At 43.0% G+C, this 26241-nt stretch overlaps 3 protein-coding genes, 1 long non-coding RNA gene and 1 other non-coding gene across 6 annotated transcripts in view; 2 read left to right on the forward strand and 3 right to left on the reverse strand.

Moving 5' to 3' along the window:
- The window catches only part of LOC133545305 (gastrula zinc finger protein XlCGF26.1-like), a 371250-nt gene that overhangs the window by 214260 nt on the left and 130749 nt on the right, over window positions 1–26241 (forward strand). The window lies entirely within an intron of this gene.
- Window positions 1–26241, reverse strand: part of LOC133545354 (zinc finger protein 33A-like) — a 333514-nt gene that overhangs the window by 186771 nt on the left and 120502 nt on the right. The window lies entirely within an intron of this gene.
- LOC133545341 (gastrula zinc finger protein XlCGF57.1-like) overlaps window positions 1–26241 on the reverse strand; it is a 100839-nt gene that overhangs the window by 9115 nt on the left and 65483 nt on the right. Inside the window, exon 1 of one of the 2 annotated variants that reach the window (XM_061890827.1) lies at window positions 64–380. The exons of the other annotated variant lie outside the window; for it this stretch is intronic. The gene's annotated coding sequence lies outside the window, so the exon portion shown is untranslated. Of the gene's footprint in view, window positions 1–63; window positions 381–26241 lie in introns of those variants that run through there. 2 annotated transcript variants of the gene reach the window in all.
- LOC133545371 (uncharacterized) lies at window positions 334–16301 on the forward strand. Its single transcript, XR_009804805.1, has 3 exons — window positions 334–488; window positions 3040–3262; window positions 14463–16301. It is a non-coding gene; the product is annotated as an uncharacterized LOC133545371 (long non-coding RNA).
- On the reverse strand, window positions 21328–21399 carry trnah-gug (transfer RNA histidin (anticodon GUG)). The gene has a single exon. It is a non-coding gene; the product is annotated as a tRNA-His (tRNA).

Consider the following 26241-nt stretch of genomic DNA (forward strand, 5'->3'; position numbering starts at 1 on the left):
ATTAGACATGTTCACACAATGTTCGAAATAAACTCAAACTCAATAAAAACAATTTACACTTACATTGGATCTCTGCTTTGATGTGTCGATCACTTCCGCCTCTGTTTGTTAGCAGCTAACAAGCTAAGCTAACCAGCAGGCTCGGCTAGCTTACATACAAACAATTAATAACGACGTTTACTCTGTTAAACGACACACATGTGCACATGTACGTTGTAATTAAGACTTAGAAACCATAACAACTAAAACAACGTATTCTCCGCCAGACGCCATCTTGTTTCGTTCTTCCTCCTGTGTGACGTCATCGAAGTGATCTCAGCCGGTGGAAATATGTTGGCCAAACACGTGTTTCACTGGGACAATAAAGAGTGGTGCACACTTCCTTCTCCCGGCCACAGAACAAAAAAAAAATAGTCCCATTTAAGAGTTGCTGGTGTAACAATAGGAAGAATATATTCCACTCCTCTCTTCTACACGCGGCTTATGAGGTAATATAAATTATATATTTTTATATTTCTATTATTTACCTAGCACGTTAGCCCGCTAGCAGGCCTTTGTAGCAAATGCTAGCGTGTTATTTTTACGGAGTGTATTTTATATCTTCTCTGTGAGAATTATATTGACTTATTTAATACTTTAACTGTTTTTTTGCTTTATATTACAGTCACCCTTAACGTCATTAAATATTTGTTACGAACGTCTCGTCATTTAAGTCTGGAATAAATCACATGTTATTATAATAACAATAATACTAATAATACATTTTATTTGCTATAGCGCTTTTCAGTGTACTCAAAGATGCTTTACAGGATAAAATTATATTATTAAATGTATTTTTATTATTACTATGACAGTGTAATATAATATATTACAAATACATTGCAGTGGTCTGCTTTGTTTTGGTGCTAACTTTATTAGCAATAAATACAAATGATGTTGTTTGCACGCACTTCTATTACCTTGATGACATCCATCCATGTTTCTACCTCTTGTCCCTTTTGAGGTTGCGGGGGCGGGCGGCGCTGGAGTCTACCTCAGCTGCATTCGGGCAGTTATATCATGGAAATTAAATCAACTGATGCTTGTTATTACGAATACACTATTTGCAGAAGTGTAAGCAATTAATGCTCATTCAGTGAGACAAAAATAAAGATTTAATGAAATAAATGTTAAATATTAAAAATGGCTTTAATATACTGCACACAAATTGAACACATAAATATTTTGTTTGTAATCAAAGCATGAGGTACCCAAATATTCTAATATATATATATATATATATATATATATATCTCAATGTTTATTTATATAGCCCTAAATCACAAATGTCTCAAAGGACTGTACAAACCATTACGACTACGACATCCTCGGAAGAACCCACATAAGGGCAAGGAAAACTCACACCCAGTGGGCAGGGAGAATTCACACCCAGTGGGACGCCAGTGACAATGATGACTATGACAAAACCTTGGAGAGGACCTCAAATGTGGGCAACCCCCCCTCTAGGGGACCGAAAGCAATGGATGTCGAGCGGGTCTAACATGATACTGTGAAAGTCCAATCCATGGTGGCTCCGACACACTATGGATATATATATATATATATATATATATATATATATATATATATATATATATATATATATATATATATATATATATATATATATATATATATATATATATAAAGTGCCTTCACTGGAACTAAGGGGCAAAGCCCAACTCCTGAAAAACTAACCCCACACCATAATTCCTCCCCCACCAAATTTCACACTCGGCACGATGCCGTCGGAAATGTAGCGTTCTCCTGGCAACCTCCAAACCCAGACTGGTCCATCTGATTGCCAGATGAAAAAAGCGTGACTCATCACTCCAGAGAAGGTATCTCCACTGCTCCAGAGTCCAGTGGCGACGTGCTTTACACCACTGCATCACACGCTTTGCATTGGACTAGGTGATGTATGGCTTGGATGCAGCTACACGGCCATGGAAAGCCATTCCCTGAAGCTCTCTGCCTACTGTACGTGGGTTAATTGGATGGTCACATGAAGTTTGGAGCTCTGTAGCAACTGACTGTGCAGAAAGTCTTTGCACTATGCGCTTCAGCATCTGCTGACCCCTCTCTGTCCGTTTACGTGGCCTACCACTTGATGGCTGAGTTGCTGTTGTTCCCAAACTCTTCACTTTTCTTGTAATAAAGTTGACTTTGGAATATTTAGGAGCGAGGACATTTCACGACTGGATTTGTTGCACAGGTGGCTTCCTATAACAGTTCCACGCTGGAAATCACTGAGTGCGGCCCATTCTTTTACAAAATGTTTGTAGAAACTGTCTCCATGCCTAACTGCTTGATTTTATAATTGATTAGAACACCTGATTCTCATCATTTGGATGGGTGGCCAAATACTTTTGGCAATATAGTGGGTATATATATTCTCACGCCGGCACATTTCTTTATGTGTGAGTGAGGTTCAACCAACCTACTATCGCACGGCCACATTCGCTGGCACTTGTTACACGTGTTTCGCTGCACTTCTGTTTGTTTTCTGTTGGGTTAAAAATGTTGCTTTAGCAGAAGGAAGAACAAAGAGAGGATATTGCGCGTAAAAGTAAAGCCAACCGACCACAGCTATGTAATCCTGGTCACCGTTGACGTGAGGTGGGACTATTTTGGAGGTGCACGTCAAGGTTGGCTGGTAGGTTGGTAGTGGGAGGAGCGAGTTGGCGTGACTTGATGCTGCAGCACAATGAAACTTTTATACGTGCAAACTGACTTAATGTAGTCATGACAATATTAAAATCCCAGCAGGAGGTTTTCTATTTAAGTTGTTACTTTTTTATCAATAATTAATGTAAATGCAGGAAACAAGATCAATTACACAATTCATAATAATCAATCACTGATGATTATTCCATGTGTAGAAGAACATCACCACAAATTGGTGTCAGTCCACTTGGAAAATGTTATATTTGATGGACAAAAAATATTTGACACATCTGAGCTGAAGTTTGTTTGTGTTGTCTTGCGGACGTCCAACAGATGAACGCTCGTCAAGAAGAACGTCCCCTTCAGCAGTAAGAGGATCCACAGCCCCTCCATATTAAAGAAGAAAAGGAGGATCTCTGGGTTACTCAGGAGGAAGAGTTTGTTCCAGGGCAGGAGGAGGCGGATCACAGCAAGTTTCCACTGACTGTTGTCTCTGTGAAGACGGAAGCCCATGAAAACAAACCACCTGAGTCCTCACAGCTTCATCACAGTCCAAGTAAGCACAACATCTAGATGTCATCCAATATGTATGCTAAATAGTTAAAAACGGCTAGTACAACGCAGCTAACATAGGTAATGATAATCCTCTATTGTACCTTTAAAGCCCCTTTAAAATCACCAACATTAATCCATTTACCTGTAGTGACCTGTATATTAGCCAAGTTTTAGCAGCATTGTAATTGTAAGAGCCAACTTCGAGGAACTACTTTTAGTCAAACGGCTCCTTGCTCGCAGAGAGGTAGACTAGCTACTGAGCTGCTGCTGCATCGCTTCTGAGTTGGTAAAAGTTTGTTCTAGATTATAAATCATGCCTCACACTTGTATCGGCGAAGGTTTTGGCCATACACCGAGAAGTTGGTCGAATTAGTTTTAAACCAAAGGATGTCGCTAGGAAGACACGGCAAGATAGATAGATAAATAGTACTTTATTGATTCCTTCAGGAGAGTTCCTTCAGGAAAATTTAAAAAAAGATGCTCATTTAGCAACAAGCTGGACGAGCTGAAGCTGCAGATTGCAACAAATAAGATGTTTAGGGACAGCTGCATTCTGCTCATCAAGGAGACGTGGCTTCACCCGCTCATCCCGGACATGGCTATCGAGTTAGCGGGCCGCACAACACGTCGGCATGACTGAACCAATGACTCCGGTAAGAGCAGAGGAGGGGGGCTATGCATCGACGTCAACAACAGCTGGTGCACCAACATCAAGACTGTTACCAGTCACTGCAGTACGTTACTGTGAAATGCAGACCCATCTACCTTCCACAGGAGTTTAATTTTGTCATGCTAACGGCTGTTTACATACTAGTATGGCACTCAAGATGTTACTTGACTCCATTAGCAGTCAGCAAAGTGTGTACCTTGAGGCGGTGCACATCATTGGTGGGGACAAAAAAGGCTACCCTTTTTTGATTTTAGCTCTGCGTTCAATACCATCCTCCACCACAGACTGGTGCCCAAACTGACGGGGCTGGGACGGTCTTCCTCCATCTGCCACTGGATCCTGGACTTCCTGACAAATCGCTCTCAGAGGGTGGAAGTAGGATCCCACCTCTAAGCATCCATCAGCATCAGCACCGGCTCCCCACAGGGGCTGCGTGCTAAGCCCCCTACTCTACACCTTCCACACTCATGCCAGCAATACCACTATTAAATTTGCAGACGACACCACAATAGTTGGACTCATTTCTGGGAGGGATGAGTCTGCTTACAGCAGGGGTCACCAAACTTTTTGAAAACAAGAGCTACTTCTTGGGTACTGATTTGTGCGAAGGGCTACCAGTTTGATACACACTTAAATACATTGCCAGAAATAGCCAATTTGCTCAATTTACCTTTAACTCTATGTTATTATTAATAATTAATTATAAATAATGAAATATTACTCCTCCTCTCTGAGCTGCTACCTTACCGTGGTAGAGGAGTTTACGTGTCCCAATGATCCTAGGAGCTATGTTGTCTGGGGGCTTTCATGCCCCCTGGTAGGGTCTCCCAAGACAAACAGGTCCTAGGTGAGTGATCAGACAAAGAGCAGCTCAAAGACTTCTATGGAATTACAACAAAATGAACTCAGATTTCCCTTGCCCGGACGCGGGTCACCGGGGCCCCGCTCTGGGGCCAGGCCCGGAGTTAGGGCACGATGGCGAGCGCCTGGTGTCTCCATGGGGCCCGGCCGGGCACAGCCCGAAGAGGCAACGTGGGTCATCCCTCCAATGGGCTCACCACTCATAGGAGGGGCCATAGAGGTCGGGTGCATTGTGAGCTGGGCGGCAGCCGACGGCAGGGCACTTGGCGGTCCGATCCTCGGCTACAGAAGCTAGCTCTTGGGACGTGGAACGTCACCTCACTGGGGGGGAAGGAGCCTGAGCTAGTCCGCGAGGTAGAGAAGTTCCGGCTGGATATAGTCGGACTCACCTCAATGCACAGCAAGGGCTCTGGAACCAGTTCTCTCGAGAGGGACTGGACCTTCTTCCACTCTGGCGTTGCCGGCAGTGAGAGGCGACGGGCTGGGGTGGCAATTCCCGTTGCCCCCCGGCTCAAAGCCTGCACGTTTGAGTTCAACCCAGTGGACGAGAGGGTAGCTTCCCTCCGCCTTCGGGTGGGGGGACGGGTCCTGAGTGTTGTTTGTGCTTACGCACCAAACAGCAGTTCAGAATACCCACCCTTTTTGGGTACACTCGAGGGAGTACTGGAAAGTGCTCCCCCGGGTGATTCCCTTGTCCTACTGGGGGACTTCAACGCTCATGTTGGCAACGACAGTGAAACCTGGAGAGGCGTGCTTGGGAAGAATGGTCGCCCGGATCTAAACCTGAGTGGTGTTTTGTTATTGGACTTTTGTGCCTGTCACGGATTGTCCATAACAAACACCATGTTCAAACATAAGGGTGTCCATATGTGCACTTGGCACCAGGACCCCCTAGGCCGCAGTTCCATGATCGACTTTGTAGTTGTGTCATCGGATTTGCGGCCTTATGTTTTGGACACTCGGGTGAAGAGAGGGGCGGAGCTTTCTACCGATCACCACCTGGTGGTGAGTTGGCTGCGATGGTGGGGGAGGATGCCGGACAGACCTGGCAGGCCCAAACGCATTGTGAGGGTCTTCTGGGAACGTCTGGCAGAGTCTCCTGTCAGAGAGAGTTTCAATTCACACCTCCGGGAGAACTTTGAACATGTCACGAGGGAGGTGATGGACATTGAGTCCGAGTGGACCATGTTCCGAACCTCTATTGTCGAGGCGGCTGATTGGAGCTGTGGCCGCAAGGTTGTTGGTGCCTGTCGTGGCGGTAATCCCAGAACCCGTTGGTGGACACCAGCAGTGAGGGATGCCGTCAAGCTGAAGAAGGAGTCTTATCGGGTTCTTTTGGCTCTTAGGAGTCGGGAGGCAGTGGACGGGTACCGACGGGCCAAGCGGTGTGCAGCTTTAGCGGTCGCGGAGGCAAAAACTCGGACATGGGAAGAGTTCGGCGAAGCCATGGAAAACGACTTCCGGACGGCTTCGAAGCGATTCTGGACCACCATACACCGCGTCAGGAAGGGGACGCAGTGCACTATAAACACCGTGTATGGTGCGGATGGTGTTCTGCTGACTTCGACTGCGGATGTTGTGGATAGGTGGAGGGAATACTTTGAAGACCTCCTCAATCCCACCAACACGTCTTCCTTTGAGGAAGCGGTGCCTGGGGAATCTGTGGTGGACTCTCCTATTTCTGGGGCTGAGGTAGTTAAAAAGCTCCTCGGCGGCAAGGCCCCGGGGGTGGATGAGATCCGCCCGGAGTTCCTTAAGGCTCTGGATGCTGTGGGGGTGTCTTGGTTGACAAGACTCTGCAGCATCGCGTGGACATCGGGGGCGGTACCTCTGGATTGGCAGACCGGGGTGGTGGTTCCTCTCTTTAAGAAGGGGGACCTGAGGGTGTGTTCCAACTATCGTGGGATCACACTCCTCAGCCTTCCCGGTAAGGTTTATTCAGGTGTACTGGAAAGGAGGCTTCGCCGGATCGTCGAACCTCGGATTCAGGAGGAACAGTGTGGTTTTCGTCCTGGTCGTGGAACTGTGGACCAGCTCTATACTCTCGGCAGGGTTTTTGAGGGTGCATGGGAGTTTGCCCAACCAGTCTACATGTGCTTTGTGGACATGGAGAAGGCATTCGACCGTGTCCCTCGGGAAGTCCTGTGGGGAGTGCTCAGAGAGTATGGGGTATCGGACTGTCTTATTGTGGCAGTCCGCTCCCTGTATGATCAGTGTCAGAGCTTGGTCCGCATTGCTGGCAGTAAGTCGGACACGTTTCCAGTGAGGGTTGGACTCCGCCAAGGCTGTCCTTTGTCACCGATTCTGTTCATACGTTTCTAGGCCCAGCCAAGGCGTTGAGGGGATCCGGTTTGGTGGCCACGGGATTAGGTCTCTGCTTTTTGCAGATGATGTAGTCCTGATGGCTTCATCTGGCCGGGATCTTCAGCTCTCACTGGATCGGTTCGCAGCCAAGTGTGAAGCGACCGGAATTAGAATCAGCACCTCCAAGTCCGAGTCCATGGTTCTCGCCCGGAAAAGCGTGGAATGCCATCTCCGGGTTGGGGAGGAGACCCTGCCCCAAGTGGAAGAGTTCAAGTACCTAGGAGTCTTGTTCACGAGTGGGGGAAGAGTGGATCGTGAGATCGACAGGCGGATCGGTGCGGCGTCTTCAGTAATGCGGACGTTGTATCGATCCGTTGTGGTGAAGAAGGAGCTGAGCCGGAAGGCAAAGCTCTCAATTTACCGGTCGATCTACGTTCCCATCCTCACCTATGGTCATGAGCTTTGGGTCATGACCGAAAGGATAAGATCACGGGTACAAGCGGCCGAAATGAGTTTCCTCCGCCGGGTGGCGGGGCTCTCCCATAGAGATAGAGTGTGAAGCTCTGCCATCCGGGAGGAGCTCAACGTAAAGCCGCTGCTCCTCCACATCGAGAGGAGCCAGATGAGGTGGTTTGGGCATCTGGTCAGGATGCCACCCGAACGCCTCCCTAGGGATGTGTTTAGGGCACGTCCAGCTGGTAGGAGGCCACGGGGAAGACCCAGGACACGTTGGGAAGACTATGTCTCCCGGCTGGCCTGGGAACGCCTCGGGATCCCCCGGGAAGAGCTAGACAAAGTGGCTGGAGATAGGGAAGTCTGGGCTTCCCTGCTTAGGCTGCTGCCCCCGCGACCCGACCTCGGATAAGCGGAAGATGATGGATGGATGGATGGATGGAAATATTTCTCAAATATTCTTTGTCGAAAGAAAAAGAAGCTAAAATTAAGAATTAAGTTAAAATGTATTATTCTTTACAATAAAAAAAATAAATCTACTTGAACATTGATTTGAATTGTCAGGAAAGAAGAGGAAGGAATTTAAAAGGTAAAAAGGTACATGTGTTTAAAAATCCTAAAATCATTTTTAAGGTTGTATTTTTTCCCTAAAATTGTCTTTCTGAAAGTTATAAGAAGCAATGTAAAAAAATAAATTAATTTATTTAAACAAGTGAAGACCAAGTCTTTAAAATATTTTGTTGGATTTTCAAATTCTATTTGAGTTTTGTCTTTCTTAGATTTAAAAATGTCGAGCAAAGCAAGACCAGCTTACTAGTAAATAAATACAATTTAAAAAATAGTGGCAGCTCACTGGTAAGTGCTGCTATTTGAGCTATTTTTAGAACAGGCCAGCGGGTGACTCATCTGGTCCTTACGGGCGACCTGGTGCCCGTGGGCACCGCGTTGGTGACCCCTGGGCTACAGCAATGAAGTAGAGCGGCTGACTGGGTGGTGCAGGGAAAACAACCTGGTCCTTAACACCACCAAGACAAAGGAGCTGATCTTGGACTTCTGGAAGTAAAAAAATGCTAAACATCCAACCACTGTACATCAATGGGGACTATGTGGTAAAGGTTTCTAACTTCAGATTCCTGGGCATCCAGATCGAGGAAGACCTGTCAAGGAGTGCGAACGCCTCAGTGATCATTAAAAAGGCATAGCAGAGACTTTACTTTCTGAGCCTCCTCAAAAAGAACCATCTGTCACAAAAACCGCTTGTCTTTTAACCGCTGCTCAATAGAGAGTGTGCTGACATACTGCATGTGTGTATGGTATGAGCAGAGAGAAATGCACTTAAGAGGGTCATAAAAAGTGCCATGAAGATCACTGGCTGCTCTCTCTCCTCCCTAGATGAACTGTACAGTGCCATGTGCCTCAAAAAGGCCCATCATAAGTAGGGTTGTCCCGATCCGATATTTGGATTGGATCTACCGCCGATATTTGCCAAAAAATGTGTATCGGCAAGGCATGGGAAAATGTCGGTCCGGATCCAGTTTTGAAAAAAAATCCGGTCCGTGCTTTTCAACGCACCGATTTAAATAATACATTCCACTCTTCTGCTGCTCCCTAAGCTTAGTTCCGCATTTTCTAGCACACCTTCAACTAGGGATGTCCCGATACAACTTTTTCACTTCCGATACGATACCGATATTGTAGCCTTGAGTATTTGCCGATACCGATATCAATACGATACGATATAGGCATGAATCATACATATATTTATTCCTTATTTTGTTTTGTAGAATGTTAGAAAAGGTTTGATAAAGTGATGTTACTGTTACTGATGTTGTAGTGTTAAAACAGAAAACAATAGTCAGCAAGAGCCGATATAGGAAAAACTGACCCATTTATTATTAACCAATTGGTTACATAAATTTTAACCTTCAACATAAGAGTATTACCTCAACAAATCCAATAAAAACTAAATGTTATATTTAAAATGCAAAATAACCACTAATACCAACATAATTATACAATTGAATAGAATAAATCAAAAATAAATTAGAAGACCCTGAAAAATAACCTAAATAAATCCAATAAAAAAAAAAAAAAAACGTTTTAAAGTGCAAACAATTCAAGTTCACTTCAGTTATTTTTTTACTGTCAGCATATGTTGGAAACAACTGTGGGCAGGGACAAAAACCACAAAAACAACAGAATATTGTCCACTGTCCAACTGCTCTAAATTAAGAGTTCACAGCTCCAGTTTCACTGACTGACTATGCCCAAAACAATGTAGTAATTACTCTTAGTCTTCACTGAAGAATAGTGTAAACACAATAAACATATCACTCTAATAACCAGAGCATAAAACAAATAATAATCAGTCAGTGCTGACTACCCTTAATACGCCTCCTCCTCCTTCTCCACTTTCTGCAGTCCGAGCATAATGTGGAGATTTTTTTTTAAGAAGATAAGCATTTCGGCATGCTGTGCTGTCAGCCTGCTCCTGTGCTCCTCAATGATAATTGACGCTGTGCTGAAAAGCCTTTCACTCTCCACACTTGTGCAGGGAGCACAGAGGACTTTAGCTGCTGTTGCTGTCATGGTGGGGAGTTGAGCTTGGTTTAGGCTCCAGTAGTGTAAAGGGTTGCTCTTCCGTTCAATTGGAGCCTCACAGAAGTAGCTCTCCATTTCACAGATTGCCCCTGTGGTGATCTGGTCAGATGGACCTGCTGCTGTGCTGCTCTCCTCCAGTATTTCGTCAAAGAAGCTGCCAAGGCTGCTGCTTGCACCCGCCATCCGTGGAGTCTTGTCCACTGGCTTGGTCACATCAGGTGGAGGCGTGGTCTTCAGCTCCTCTTGTACTTTACATACCGCTGCCTTTAACGCTGCTTTTGCATGTCCCAGGTTTTCCGGGTTTGTGAAGTATCTGGCATAAATATAAAATATATAAAATAATGTAACATGCATATTTTAGTAATATAACCTGTAATCTTATTTTATGCACTCACAACACAGTCACATAGGCTACAACCAACTCACTGTAAACAGTACAGTTTTTCTCATATACATCAGATTAGGCTAAATAAATGTAAGAATTTAACATAAATTCCCTTACTTGTCTTTATAACGTGGATCCAGCAGTGTTGCCACGGTGTAGAGGGGCTCGGATTCCACATGCCTGAAACGTCTGTGGACTGCATCCAGAAGGGTGGCTTTCACAGTTAGGATCCCATGATCATCTTCACTCTCCTTACTGAGAAACCGTACCAGTGCATGGACAGAGGGGATGACATCGGCTGTGGTAGCAGACGCGGCACTGACTAGAGTTGTTAGCTCTTCAAAAGGGGTCAGAACCTTTGAGGTCTTCTCCAACAGCCCCCACTGGTTTGCTGTTAGAATGGCTGGCAGGGTGTGGTTTTCTTCAGATGAGTAGGCATGCAGTGCCCGTTTTTGATGAATGAGGCTGTCAATCATGTACTTTGTACTGCTCCATCGTGTCTGGACATCCTGCTGGAGACGTTTTGGTGTGACATTCAGCTCTATTTGCAGGTCTTCAAGGCTTGAATAAGCCTTGGGGGAATGTTTGAAGTGGCCCACTATTTTTCTCCCGTTGGCTAGTGCATCACTTACAGCTCGCTGTGACAAGACCCCTTCATGGACTACAAGCTGAAGAGTGTGAGCAAAACATCCTAAGCTTGATACACCTAGCTGATCCATTGCCTTTTTCATGTTGGCAGCATTGTCTCTTAAAACGACATGGACCTTATTTTTCTCAATCTTCCAGTCATGCAGCATCTCCTCCATGGCGTGCGTGATTGCATCAGCTGTGTGCGATCCCCTGAATTCACGTGCATGTAACACTGCTCTCTGCAGTGTGAAGTCAGGGTCCACCCAGTGCGCAGTCAGGCTCAACAGAGACAGCGGACGATGGTCTGAGCTCCAGATGTCTGTGGTGAAGCTTATAGCGTTTACCTTCTCCACGTGTGCGGCAATACACTTTTTAACCTCTTCGTGCATCTGGGGTATAGTTTTGTCTACAATGTAGTGGCGGCTAGGAATAATGTAGCGAGGTTCGAGGTGCTCCATTAAGCGTTTAAACCCGACATTACTCACCACCGACAGGGGCTGGTCATCAAGCACAATAAACTGGGCTATCTTTTCTGTTATGGCCATTGCCTTTTTGCTGTACCGTGGTAGTTTGTCACGTTTTGCAAAGCTTTCGGCCAGCGTGGGTTGCTGAAGCGAGCCAGAGGTGTGCAGCTTTGCCTTGTTGCTCTCGCGAAAATCCTCATGTTCTTTTTTGTGGTGTTTTTTCAAATGTGCGATTAGGTTGCTTGTATTGAACCTTCCCGGTTCTGTCCCTCCACGGGACACTTGCGCCTGACAAATGGTGCATTTAGCACCAACGTCTTTGTCCGAGTTTAAGTTAAAATACTTCCACACAGCCGACATCACTACACTTTGCTGAGCACACGCGTTGTCGTTGTTGTGATCACGCGGGCTGTGCATGCTGGATCAGAGACGCTCTTCTTCCGCGGCCGCCACCAACGTTAATTAAGGGGCATTGCCGCCACCTACTGTGTTGGAGTGTGATCAAACCAGTCACCTATTATAGAAGTGCTGCAGCGGCAAATGGACAGCTTATACCGGAGTTTTTAGATTCAGTCCAATAAAATCCAATATTCCCTTTTTGGCTAATATCGGACCGATTTCCGATATCAATATCGGATCGGGACATCCCTACCTTCAACACATCCACAGGTCTGTGTCCTAACCGTTAAAACGGCAATGTAAATTAAAAGTTACGGTAAAAATGTCAGCTGTGTGGGACTATTTTACCCTACAAAACGAAAAAGATGAACATACTGTAGCGACAGCACTCTGCCACCAACATCAACAGGCAACCAATGGTCGCTGCTAGAGAAAACTGCAACAATTCTTAAACCCTTCCAAGAGCTGACAGCCGAAGTTGGTGCGACATGCTTTCTAGACAGTGCGAGCGAAGAACACCGAGGGATTCAAACCATGAAGGCCACCTTTCTCGATGCGATCCACACACGTTTTGACCATGTGGAAACTGAACCCCTCTATGCCGTGGCAACAATGCTAGATCCACGCTACAAAGACAAGTAAGAGCTTTATAATTATTTGAGCATGTTATAAGCTTCAGTACTATATTGAAAATATTTTACTCTACAGCTGGCATTTATTTCTTTGTCAGTATTTCAGTAGCCTAATGTTTCATAGATATAAAGTGATGGGAATGTATTATTATTATAATAGTATTATTTATTATTATTGTTATTATTCTTATTCTCCTTCAGTTATATGATGGGTGAGGAAATGAATGTCACTGTTGATCATTTCGGATCTATTTTGTGAGTTACTTGTTGTAATTGTACATTAATAGGTGGAGATTGGCTGAATCAATATTAAATAATTGATATATCTTTATTACATTTTATCCAAATGTTAAGGTTCTTCACTAGTTCTACCAACCTGCATCAGGCAAAGGAGGCACTAAAGGTAGAGGTGATGAAAATGGAAAAAGAACTGAAGACTATCCCTACTGGAGAAGGTGTGGCTAAGGCTGAGACAGCAAGGCAAACACCAGGAATGGAGGCTGGAAGCTCAACCTGCAGCCTCGGCAGCTACTTTGACGAGATATTGGAGGAGAGCAGCCAAGTTCCTCAATGCTCCTTGCACAAGTGTTGAGAGTGAGGGGCTTTTTAGCACAGCCTCACTCATCATTAATGAACACAGGAGCAGGCTGACACCTGAGCATCTTGAGGTGCTCGTCTTTGTTAGAAAGAATCTCCCCTTTATGCTCGGACTGCAGTCAGGGGGGGCAAACAATTGAAGGGAGTTTGTGGATAGTTTTTTTTTTTTTTTAAGTTTACACTTGTTCAAGAGCAAGTATTGATGCTGAGTTATAGACATTTTTTCCCACTCAGGTTTGTGTGTTTTGCTTTATTTAATAATGTTTACAGCATTATTCGCACTTTATACTGTTCACTTTTTCACTGTTCAATGATGCCATTTCTGTTTGTCATGTATAATTGTGTCTATTTTGTGTTTATCCTTGAATAAACAAGTCAGTTTCTTGTTACCGACCATTGTGTATTATTCAAACTCACCTAATTCAGCAGGCTAGTTGTTATCAAGCGTATTAAAACCATTTTCAACATGAATCTGACAACTAAGTAGGCTAAATAACTTTAAACTTTATTACATGCTCGGATAGGCCAGTATCGGCCAGTGTCGGTATCGGATCGGAAGTGTAAAAACAACATCGTTATCGGATCGGAAGTGCAAAAACCTGGATCGGGATATCCCTAGCATGAAGCAAAAGGAAATAGACTTTCAATCCACAGCACTCGCAGTGAGAGAACTCGACCACAAGGAGGCATCATAGCACAGCCAACAATACAGAATACAGATTTACACTGTAAACGACCTAATCTTTTCTCCATGTTTATACCTCAGTAAATGACATTAAAATCACAGGGGGCGCTGGAGCCTATCATAGCTGCACTCAGGTTAAATGGAATTTATGGCTATATAGATTTTAGGCCACATTGCCCACCACTCGTAACAGTCTGTCTTATTTTCCTGTGAATAATGTTGTAAAGAGCAGCGTGTTTGTTTTCAGGCCAATTCATATACCGTATTTTTTGGACTATAAGTCACATTTTTTTTTTGTAGTTTGGCCGGGGGTGAGACTTGGCAAAACTATAAATAAAAAAATGTTTTTTAATTTTTTTTGGTTTGGCTGGGTCTCACCCCCCACTGGACTGTGGAGAAGACTGTGACTTATAGTCCGAAAAAATACGGTAATAACTTATTATTTTAAGTACATGTAAACATACTGAATGCCTCATGTGACTGAGCAAATCAAGCATGTTTGTCGTTTTGTATCCTGCAGATGTCTGTGAAGAACACCTTCTGACTGAAAAACAGGAGTGTAGCTTCAGAATGGTGAAGGAGGATCCTTCTAAGAGGACGACCAGGTGCCACAGACCCTCTGGCGTCTCCTTTTCTTCTTTGACACAGACGCTTCCCTGTAAAAAGGAAGAGGAAGATTCACTGACCCTCCACATTAAAGAGGAAGCGATGGAACACAAAATCAGTCAGGAGGGAGATCATCTTGAATGACTGGTGGAGTTCCCAGTGATTGGCGTCCTCGTGAAGAGTGAAGATGAAGAGGTCAAAGGTAAAAGTGAGGAGAAGAGAAAGGCGGAGCCCCCAAGCAGCAACTCAACACAACACATGACAACAGAAGCTGATGGAGACCACTGTGGAGGATCACAAGCAGACAAGCTCTTAGCTCCACTGTCAGATAGTGAGGACACAACGTCACACTCCTGACACTGATGATGAAGACTCTAAAGATGATAAGACATGTCACACTGACAACACTCACTTCACATGTTCTCACTGTGACAAATCCTTTCGTTCCCGTTCTTATCTGAAAGTACACATGAGAACACACACTGGAGAAAAAACGTTTTCCTGCTCAGAATGTGGTAAATGTTTTACAATACGTAAGAGTTTAAAAGTACACACGAGGACCCACACTGGAGAAAAACCTTTTTCTTGTTCATTCTGTGATGAAGGTTTTACAGAAAAAAATGTGTTGAACGAACACATTTCAATACACACTGGTGAAAAGCCTTTTACCTGTTCAATACGTGGTAAAAGTTTTACACACAGTCAGACTTTGAAAAAACACACAAGGTTACACACTGGTGAAAAACCTTTTATCTGTTCAATATGTGGCTCTTCTTTTCCGAGGAAGGAATCTTTGAAAGTGCACATGAGAACACACACTGGTGAAAAACCGTTTTCCTGTTCAGTCTGTGGTAAAGGTTTTGCAGAAATTCAACATTTGAAAAGACACAGGAAAACGCACACTGGTGAAAAAACACATTCCTGTTCAATCTGCAACAGAAGCTTTTGTGACCTAACAAACCTTAGAGCACACATGAGAACACACCCAGGAGAGAAAGTGTTGAGTTGCAGTGTGTGTGGTGAAAGATTCTCTTATAAGAAGCAGTGTAAGAAACACAAGTGTGCTGGTGAGAACAGCAACAGTAAATGAAACTGCAGGATTTGAAATAACCCTAATCCCTAACCTCAAGGCATGATTTTGACTCTTTATTGTTTGACTTCACATATTTCCAAAAATGCCTGCCAAGGAGGGGCAGCAAGGTAGACAAAAACATATGAGTAGAGTGACCATCTTCAGAAAATGTGCCGAATATCTTTACACACCTCGGTCTTCTCTCCAGCACCATTAGAACAAAAAGGGACGTTTTTGTCATGAAAAAGGAAGGTTTTTGTGGTTGGTGCACTAATTGTAAGTGTATATTGTGTTTTTTATGTGGATTTAATTAAAAAAAAACATATATATATATATATATATATATATATATTTTTTTTTTTAATATAAATGAATGAAAAATTCTTCTGCGGCCCGGTGGTTGGGGACCACTGCCTTATAGGGCTGCGAATCCTTGGGTGTCCCACGATTCGATTCAGTATCGATTCTTGGGGTCACGATTCGATAATATATCGATTTTTTTCAAAACGATTCTGTATTCATTCAATACATAGCATTTCAGCAGGATCTACCCCAGTCTGCTGACATGCAAGCAGAGTAGTAGATTTTTTTAAAAAGCTTTTAGAATTGTAAAGAACAATGTTTTATCAACTGATTGCAATAATGTAAATTTGTTTTCACTATTAAACAAATTAAAAAATATGACTTATTTTATCTTTGTGAAAACGTGTTGTCAAGCTTATGAGATGAGATGCAAGTGTAAGCCACTGTGACACTATTGTTCTTTTTTTTATTTTTATAAATGTCGTGTTTGTGTCTCCTCTTGATTGCACTGTTTATTGCAGTTCTGAGTGTTACTGGGTCAGGTTTGGTTTTGGAATTAGATTGCATTGTTATGGTATTGATGTGTAGTGGTTTGGATTGATTAAAAAAAAAAATCGATTTTTTTAAAAATGACAATCGATTCTGAATCGCACAGCGTATTTGATTGGATTCGTATTCGAATAAATTTTTTCCCACACCCCTAATGCCTTACCACCGTAGGCTTCTACAAAGAGGGTGTCATCAAGCTGCCCCTCACCAGTCTCACAGAGGAGTTCAAGTGTGCAAAAATCTAGACTCCAGATGACACTGAATGAATCCAGAGACTTAGTAGAGAGCAACAATGCACCGCCCTTGGCGACAGGGAGCAAATGGAGACCAGTCAAAGCAGTGGAAGAAGCAACAACAGACCTCAGACATGCTGACATTGTGGGCTATGTGCAGCAAGGAAGAGGAGGCTTTGGGCTAACAGCTACCTGCCCAGCTTGGAATAAGGCCACAGCACCAGAACGGAGAAAGATGGTGATGGACCACGTACGCCGCCAGGAGGAGGCTGCAAGATGGGCCAAGGCAGTGTCTCTGGGCAAACAGGGTCAGTGGACGAGATGGGACAGTGTGGAGAGGAGGAAGATCAGCTGGCAAGAACATGAGGGCCATGGAAGTGAGGCAGTTGAGCTTTGTCATCAAAGAGACATATGATATCCTTCCAACATCAGTTAATCTTCACTATAGTGGTTCGGCGCCCTTTGTTCCATGCCAGCCACTCTCAAGCACATTCTCATAGGGTGTAAAACCAGTCTCACCACTCCCCAGAGGGAACAAGATAGCTCTTTTTTCAAAAATCATCATAGATCAAAAAGGCAATCCGAAGAAAGAAAATAAATGCCTTGACTCTGATTCGGCCCTGGGTTGCTGCGGCCAAAACACAAAGTATTAACCACCATACGATCACGGCTTTAACAAACCAGCCTGATCTATAATGTGTTTGCTTCTTTGATGTCTAATGGTAAAATATCTATTAAAGTGACATTCTGTTTGAACAACATCATGGAAGATAATTTCATTCAGTGTGCTAATACTTAATGTTCGGGGACATTTCTGTCTCATCAAACCAATAAAGTAAATGAACATCCTCATTCATCCAGGTCATTGTATTCTCAGGTCATGAAATGGATCGCAACTGGATTGTTCAGTTTGTCCTAGACGACGTTTCGCTCCTTATCCAAGCAGGCTTCATGTTGGTACGGCTTGTCAGCCATGAGAGTGGCCTACATTTTTTTCTGGACCTCTCCCTTCACTTCATAGATTCATACAGCTGTTGTGGTAGTGTTAAAGTGGACATTAGTATACCTGATAGAGGGCAAGGTCAGAGCAGTAATGGTTTTGGACAGACGTCCTCAGGATGTCAGATAGTAAGTATTTTGAGTAAGTATTTTGAGTCTTTTTTGAATGAAATCACATACAAACATAATGGGTGAGCCATCGAGCCAGATTTGAACCATTGACCTAAGCACTTCAGCACGAGCAACTACAGTCCTTCGCTCTACCAACTGAGCTATCAATGAGTCTGCTGTATATTTAACTCTTTAGCAATTCAATGTAAGAAAATTAAGATAACTTGTACGGATTTGCACACATTTGTAATTATTTGCAATAACGGAAGCATTAGCTTCTTCAGTACATTAGATGGACTAAAACATGGCAGTACATTTGTTCCAAACTGATTTCCTTACTTTTTGACAGGATGATAACATTTCTTAACAAGATTTAGGAGTGACTCTGGACAACGTCTGCTTTGATCAAGTGTTCAAGTGATACTAAGTCTGATTCTTGGATCAATATTATGATATAATGATAATTGACTGATACGTTTTTAAAGCTTGAACTTACAAAGGGGTCTGACAACATTGACTATGTCAGTTTTCACCAAATCTTTTATAAAGTCATCTTGAAAATCTATTTTTCAATTAAAATATACCAAAATGAGGCCATGCCATTGAAGAATGTTATGAGTATTGCATGCAATTGGCAGATTTTGGTTCTGGTCCGGGAGTCAACTACTGCAAGACAGCCAAAGAATCAGTAACGGGAAAAGTTAGCTCGGCTCTTCCGTTTTAAAGGGCGAAGTCATCTAATATCGTTTTGTTCTAATAGCGCTGGAGAGAAGGCCAAGTTGTCTAAAAATGTCCGGCACATTCTCTGAAGATGGTCATTCGACTCATATACTTCCGTGCCTGTTCACACATTCCACTCAGAGCCGCTGACCACAACGTCATCTGTTCACTTCCGTCATACAAACAGGAACTAAAGCCCCACAAACCACACTGCAGCAGTGCCCCCCAGTGGATGGACGACGCCACCACTCAACTCCAATGCTCCTTAGCTTGTACTGACTGGGCCATTTTTGATGGTAGTCTGAATGGCAGAGTCTCTGTCATTACAGACTACATCAAATTCCGCATCAGCTTCACAAAACCGACCAAAACAATAAATATCGATCCCAATTTCAAACCTTGGATTACCCCACAATTAAAACAGAGCCTGAGAGAAAAACATAAATCCTTCAGGCAACACGACTGGGCCAGCTTCAAGGCAACAAATAGGAATTTAAAAAACGAGGTACTTAGAGCAAAACTGAAGTACAAAAACAAACTGGAAACTGAATTCAGCAGCATGAACACCAAGCAGGCCTTTCAGTAGGTGAAAACCCTGACAAGATGCGGACCAAAATCATCATGCACTGTCAGTGACCCAGAAACCCTCTCTAAAGACCTGAACACATGTTTTACCCGTTTTGATAATTTGGACTTCTCACCAGAGTGCCAGGATCTGCTGAGAGCCCTCCCATCACCAGACCCCGAGTAAAAGGCATCCTTCACATAGGAGGAAGTATGGCAACAGCCGAGCCGCTGCAAGCCAGGCAAGGCACCAGGGCCTTATGGCATTAGAGCCAGTGTGATCAGGGACTGCCATGGAGCTCTCCCCTATCCTACACTTTGTCTTCTGTCAATGCTACCAGACTGCAACAATACCCACATTTTGGCAAACTGCAACTATCATCCCAGTACTGAATAAATCCAGACCCACAGAACTCAACCACTACTGCCTCATAGCCCTCACATCCATAATTATGAAGTGCCTGGAGAAACTGCTGCTCCATATCATCTTTCCAGTTGTCACACCACACCTGGACCCCCTCCAATTTGCCTACAGGGCCTGCTGTGGCCTGCCTGCTGCATCTCCTCCTCCAGCATCGGGACTTTCCAGGCAACTTTGCCAGGATCCTCTTTGTGGATTTCAGCTCCGCCTTCAACTCCCTACAGAAGCATCTACTGATCCGGAAACTACACCATCTCAACATCCCCCCTCAGCTGATCCACCTCACCCACAACTTCTTCACCAAACGACTGCAAGCAGTTGGTTAAACTATCATAACACAGTCAAACATTTCACAGAGTCATGCACAGCCAGTTATCTGGATATCAATGTCAATAAAACAGGAGAAATGTGTTTCAACCCCCCCTCACCTCAGCACCCCATCATCATGAACACACAAACAGTTAAAACAGTTGACACGTTTAAATACCTGGGCGTAACCTTGGACAATAAACTCACCTTTGATCAACACACCTCGGACATTCAAAAAAGAAGTCAACAAAGACTGTCAGGCACCGGCAAACTTAAAGGACTATACCTTGCATCTCACCTCCTGTTATTACTGTACCAAAGCATTGTTGACATCCTTCTGTACTGTTTCACATGTTTTTTCACTATGCTTTTTGTAACCAACCGAACAAAATCACACGCATTACAAACATAGCAGCTAAAATCTTCGGCCTACCCACACCCAACATCTCAGATCCAAACCAGAGGTCCATCATTCGACTGGTAAACACAATATGACTCACCCACTACACCAATACATCATCCCACTACCATTAGGGTGTAGGTACAGAACTATCAAATTCCGGAGGGCCCGCCTCAGGAAAAGCCTTATCCTTGCAGCTATATTCTCCCTAAACAGCAGGCCCTGCCGACCCGTCTGACAAGCCTGTAAATGTGTTGGTCATGTATGATGCCTTTGTTATTTTTGTTTGTGACGTGTAATGTCTATTTAAATGTACGCCAGTGAAAATGAATTTCCCCAACGGGGACCAATAAATCTAAATCTTAAGCTAAAATCTAATATGCTTTTGTCTACCTTGCTGCCCTTCCTTGGCAGGGTTATTTGAAAGTTTGTTCAGACAAACAATAAAGAATCTAAATAATGTCTTGTGTCTTAAGGTTGCACAAAATAGGAACCATAACAGCTGTATGAATCTGGGAAGTGAAAGGAAAGGTCCAGAAGAAAGTTAAAGGGAATCACATGGCTGACAAGCCGTGCCAGCCGTTCTGAGGGATGATTGTAAATCCAGAGACCCAGGCTGCAGAGAGACCAGTTTTGTATTGTGAGAGCCACAGAAGGCTTAACAGTAAAAACAACTGGTTAAGAAGAACACAGGGGTGGGCTGAAACCATGGGTCGTACCAGGGCCTTCAGAGATTTAGTCTGCCACTCTCCCAACTGAGCTATTCCAGCCATTTAAATTCCTTTTGGGTTCACTTTTTCAAATGTAACCAAAGTCTGCCCTATTGTTGACTTTTAAGGTCTGGAAGGAGGCCTTTCCATAGGTTCTCAGAGCCTAGTATTGGTCAGCAGAACTTGATTCCCGGAAGCTCAAAAAGAATGACTTACGCTCCATGACTGAGCATATTCGGGTCCCTAAAATATTAAGCGCAATGCTTCTGAAGAATGTTTTACTACCAAGATATGGTTTCACATCTTATTCAACCACTTACCATAGGGAACAAGATACCTATTTTTCAAAAATCATCATAAAAAAAGGCAGTTTGAAGAAAGGGTAAAGTGCCGTGACCCGGATTCGAACCGGGGTTGCTGCGGCCACAACACAGAGTACTAACCACTATACGATCACGGCTGTAGCAACCTTCTCTGATTGATAAATTGTTTTCTCTCCTGATGTCTAATGTTAAACGATCTGCTCAAGCAACATTCTGTTTGAACGACATCATGTCAGAAAATCTCATTCAGTGTGCTAATACCTAATGTTCTGGGGAAATTTCTGTCTCATTGAACATATTTAGGATATAGGACATGATGATTCTTTTTTCAATGACATCACAAAAAAATAGTGAAAGAATCCTTGGAGCCAGAATTGGACCAGCAACCTAAGGATGTCAGCATCAGCAATTACAGTCCTTCGCTCTACAAAGTGAGATACTGAAGGTCCAGCTGGTAGTTTTTCATTTAGGAATTCAATTGATTAAAATCTAATTAACCATTGGACAGAGTTGCAGACATGTGTAATAACATGAAATAATGGAAGAACCAGCTTCTACAGTACACAAGAGATGCTAAAAAACTAACTTTGTGCTGTGATTGGGCAGACAAAAGCTGGAATTGTATTTGATAGGTGTTTGAAAAAACGGATCCAGTTACGTGATTGGCCACGGAAAGATGAACTCAGCCCGGTGATAGGTTTAGGAGAAGTGTGGGCGGCGGCAGAACAAAAAAGTTTGTATTCACACTGTGAAGGTTTAAAAGCATTACCAGAAACTCCAATTATTAGACAGTGTACCTGAATGAAACACTTGTGGTAAATCTTTTGCTGTAGGTGTGTTGGATGCACCTTCACGTCACACTGAGCCCAGCTTTATTACTCTCAGTTTAAAGTAATGTAAGGGTCAGTTTAAGACCAAACATTAGCTTAAGGGACAATACACCATTAAACAACGTAACGTGTCTAAATTAAAAATGAGGGAAAGGTGTGTTCCCAGCGACCCGATTCTGGAAAAGCGGATGAAGATGGATGGAAAGGTGTGTGACAACTGATGTTAGGATTCCAATAGCAAGGTTGGCAGGTCAGGGACACCATTTCAGTAGTGTAAGAGCCACAGGAGGTTTATTAGTAAAAACAATTGGTTAAAGAGAACACAGAGTTGTGATGAAACCCGGGGTAGTACCCAGGGCCGTCACTAGACCTAATACTGTACTGGGGCATACCTGGGGCACAAATAATTCATGTGAGCGTGCAAAGCGCGCAAGCAAAAATATTTTTAGCACTTATTTATCATAAAAAATACATAAATAGTGCTTTAAACTATGAAATCATATCAGATTATGTTGTATGGATCTTTGATTAACCACCTGAAATTAACTAATGCATTTGACCTACTTGTGCACTTTTTTACTCCAGACTTCTAAACTGCTACTGGTAAAAGCAAAAAGGAAGTGCAATGAATCTTTTTTAAATATATATTGCAGTAATCATCTGCAAATTTAACATCAACAAAAGTAAAACATAAAATAAAGCACCCCTACATCTCTGGGTTCTTTTATATTATTTAATTTCCATTTATGGCAATGTGGCTAATCCTATTTCAGATACACAAAACTATAAAATATACACAAAACAATAAAACCACGGTAGTAGAATAAATGAACAACTGTCTTGTGTCTGTTCAGGGAATCATTTTCTGAGAAGTAAACTGTAACGTTTCGTTTTCATTTTTGCAAAGTGGTCAATCACTCTGGACAGACATGGAAATATTACAGTAACTGTTATACAGTTGACCAGTGGTTCCCAACTGCTGGCTCCTGACATAAAAGTGGATTGTGTGTCATTTTCAGTGAGTCGCAGTCAGATGTGTGCATGAAAAAAAAAAAGTTTAGGGAGAAAAAAATCAAATTGTGGCAACAAAACCAGATTATTTTAGCCTTTTTTCTAGTGACTAATAGTGAGTATTTTAGCAAAAGGCAAACCGACTAATAAGTTGGAGGAGGACTCAGGACAAACATGGAAATATATTTAAAACAAATCTAAATGGGGCAACAAAACCCGATATTTTCAGCCATCTTTCTGAAAAAAATACAGAAATGTTACTATTTTTTCTGGAAACAAAACCAGATGCTTTAGCTGTAGCCATTTTTCTCGTGACAAAACAAAATTATTTTAGTCAAAGTCACACCGATTAACAAGACAAGTCTACTGTGCTATTTTTCTGTGAAATAAACTTGAATGATTTAAAAATTTGGCTCACGACTTGATGATATGGAAAAATGTTTTTCTTCCTGAAGATAAAACATGTGAGAAGCACTCAACTCACACATGCTAACTCCAAATCATCATTGATGCAGAACCAGCAGACAATAACCAACATTATGTTTCATGTTCATTGGAAATTCCCCCGACAGCTCGTACAGCAAATGAATATGTTTGTCTTGATACAAGGAATAACGTTAGCTAACTTAGCATCAACTTAAGACAATGATGTTGCCTTGCTAGCTAGGACTTCACTTACATCTCCCATTCCTCGCTTGTTCTCTGCTGCGGGCGAATAACTTTCTTAAATCCATCTAGGAGTTACAGTTTGAGTCAAATCAAAATCAAAATATTGTAATTAACAAATTGTTGTTGGCTAACGTCACCTACCTCACGCAGTGATTTGAATCCTCTCTCTCTCTCTCTCTCTCTCTCTCTCTCTCTATCTCTCTCTCTCTCTCTCTCTCAACGTCCCGATCCACATGTGAATAAATTACCATGTTAAGTAGCCATGTGCTCACTGTTTCGTGGAGTGAATACAGTAGCGATCAATTACCATACTAAGTAGTATGTGCACTGTTGTCTATGTTATGTAGACTTAAAACTCTGAAGCGTTTTTTTTTATTGGTGAAATTTTTACTGGGGCACTGCAGATCAACAGTGGGGCACATGCCCCACTGAAATATGTCTGGCGACGCCCCTGGTAGTACAAAGGACCTTCAACCCTTCAGTCTGACGTTCTCCCAACAGAGCTATTTGAGATTTACAAACCCGTCTTGGGTTCACTTTTTCAAATGGAACCAAGGTCTAACCTGGTGGTATCTTTTGAGGGCTGGAAGAAGTCCTTTCCATGGCCATCACTGAGCCTCGAATTGGTCAGTAGAACAGGTACTTGAATCCCTTGAACTCAAAAATAATGTCCTCCACTCCATGACTGAGCATTTCAGGGTCTCTAAAAAAAATTCAGTTTAATGCTTTTGGCAAAATTCTGGGAAGCACCCGACTTAAATCTAGCTTAGAGTTGGCAACTTCGGGAGAGGAGCTTCTTTATTGGTTGAAACCTTCTTTGTTGATGACAATGTAAAACTGGCTTAACTGTCAATAATGAGGTTTGTGTTTAAGCAATTGGTGAGCATGAGCTTTGACATTTCCCTGCTTGAACATCCTAATTATTTCACTTTTATCTGTGTTTGCCAATATGGTTATTCTCTCAGATGTTCGGCAAAAAAAACATTAGAAAGATCCTGGGTAGCTCAGTCAGCAGAGCTTCAGAATTCTAATCTGAGGGTCCAGGGTTGAAGTCTGTGTTCAGATGGCCATTTTTAACTTATTTACATTTCTGCAAAGGCGTCCCGTTTGCCCCTCTGCAGCAGTCCTGTAGTATCCTGTATTTAATGTGTAAAACTTATTTGAGCTGATGCTTCCATTATGACAAATAATTACATGTGTGCAGATCAAGAGTTATCTAAATTGTAATAAATTGAATAGAAGCGTGGGTCTTACAAGACCCTTTGATAGCTCAGTTGGCAGAGCGGGAGACTATAGTTGCTCATGCTGAAATCCTAAGGGAGCTGGTTCAAGTCTACCTTTAAGGATTACCTGTTATATTTTTATGTGATGTCATTCAAAAAGAAAAAAAATAATGTTTTACATCCTGAGGACATCCATTCAAAACCATTATCGCTAGGACCTTGGCCTCTATGGATTACTGTCTCTATAAGACAGGTGGGTTTCGAGCATGCCGGCCTACCGTTTAGGTCTTATTGCATTCAGTTAGGATATCACCTTGGTTGGATACTTATTGTTTTTCCCTAACCGTGTGTGTGTTGGTGTATTACTATGTGTAAACTTACTCTACAAACATTCTTTAAACATTTTACACACACTGAATAATACTTAGCTGAACTCCTGCGCAAGACGGCAACAACTCTCAATTCCAAAATATATTAGAATTACCAGTCAACCAAAAGCAAAACAAGTATTTTACCTTCATTTGTGAAGTCCTCTGTTGGGCTGTTTTTGGTGGGTTATGGTCCAGAAGTCAACTACCACAAGACAGCCAAAGAATCCTGATAAAGGGACAAGTTAACTCGGCTCTTCCGTTTTAAAGGGCACAGTCTTCCAATGTTGTTTTGTTCCAAAGGCGCCGGAGAGAAGGTTGGTTTGTCTAAAATTGTCCGGCACATTCTCTGAAGATGGTCACTCTACTCACATGGTTATGTCCACCTTGCTGCCCCACCTTGGCAGGGATATTTGGAAGTATGATTAGTCAAACAATAAAGAATAAAAATTGTGTCTTGTGACTTGAGGTGGACACAAAATAGGAACCTTAACAGCTGTATGAATTGAGGAAGTGAAGTGAAAGGTCCAGAAGAAAATTTAAGCCACTCTCATGGCTGACAAGCCGTGCCAGCAGTTCTGAGGGATGATTTTAAATCCAGATACCCAGGGTGTAGTAGTTTGACAGTCGAGCTAAGTGTAACAGAGGCCCGGGCTATAGCCAAAAGAAGGCCAGAATGAAGCGGGCAGACTTCCAGGCTATGGCAGTTGATGTAAGGTTGTAAGATTCAGTTAAAGACCAGACATTGGCTTAAGGGACCATCCCGTTAAAAAACGTAACAATTGTCCAAAAAACAAATAACGGAAAGGTGTATGACAACTGATGCCAGGATTCCGCCAGCATGGCTGGCCGATCACTTCATTAGAGTAAGAACCACA

Source organism: Nerophis ophidion, linkage group LG28 (genome assembly GCF_033978795.1).
Source record: "Nerophis ophidion isolate RoL-2023_Sa linkage group LG28, RoL_Noph_v1.0, whole genome shotgun sequence".
Classification (NCBI taxonomy): domain Eukaryota; kingdom Metazoa; phylum Chordata; class Actinopteri; order Syngnathiformes; family Syngnathidae; genus Nerophis; species Nerophis ophidion.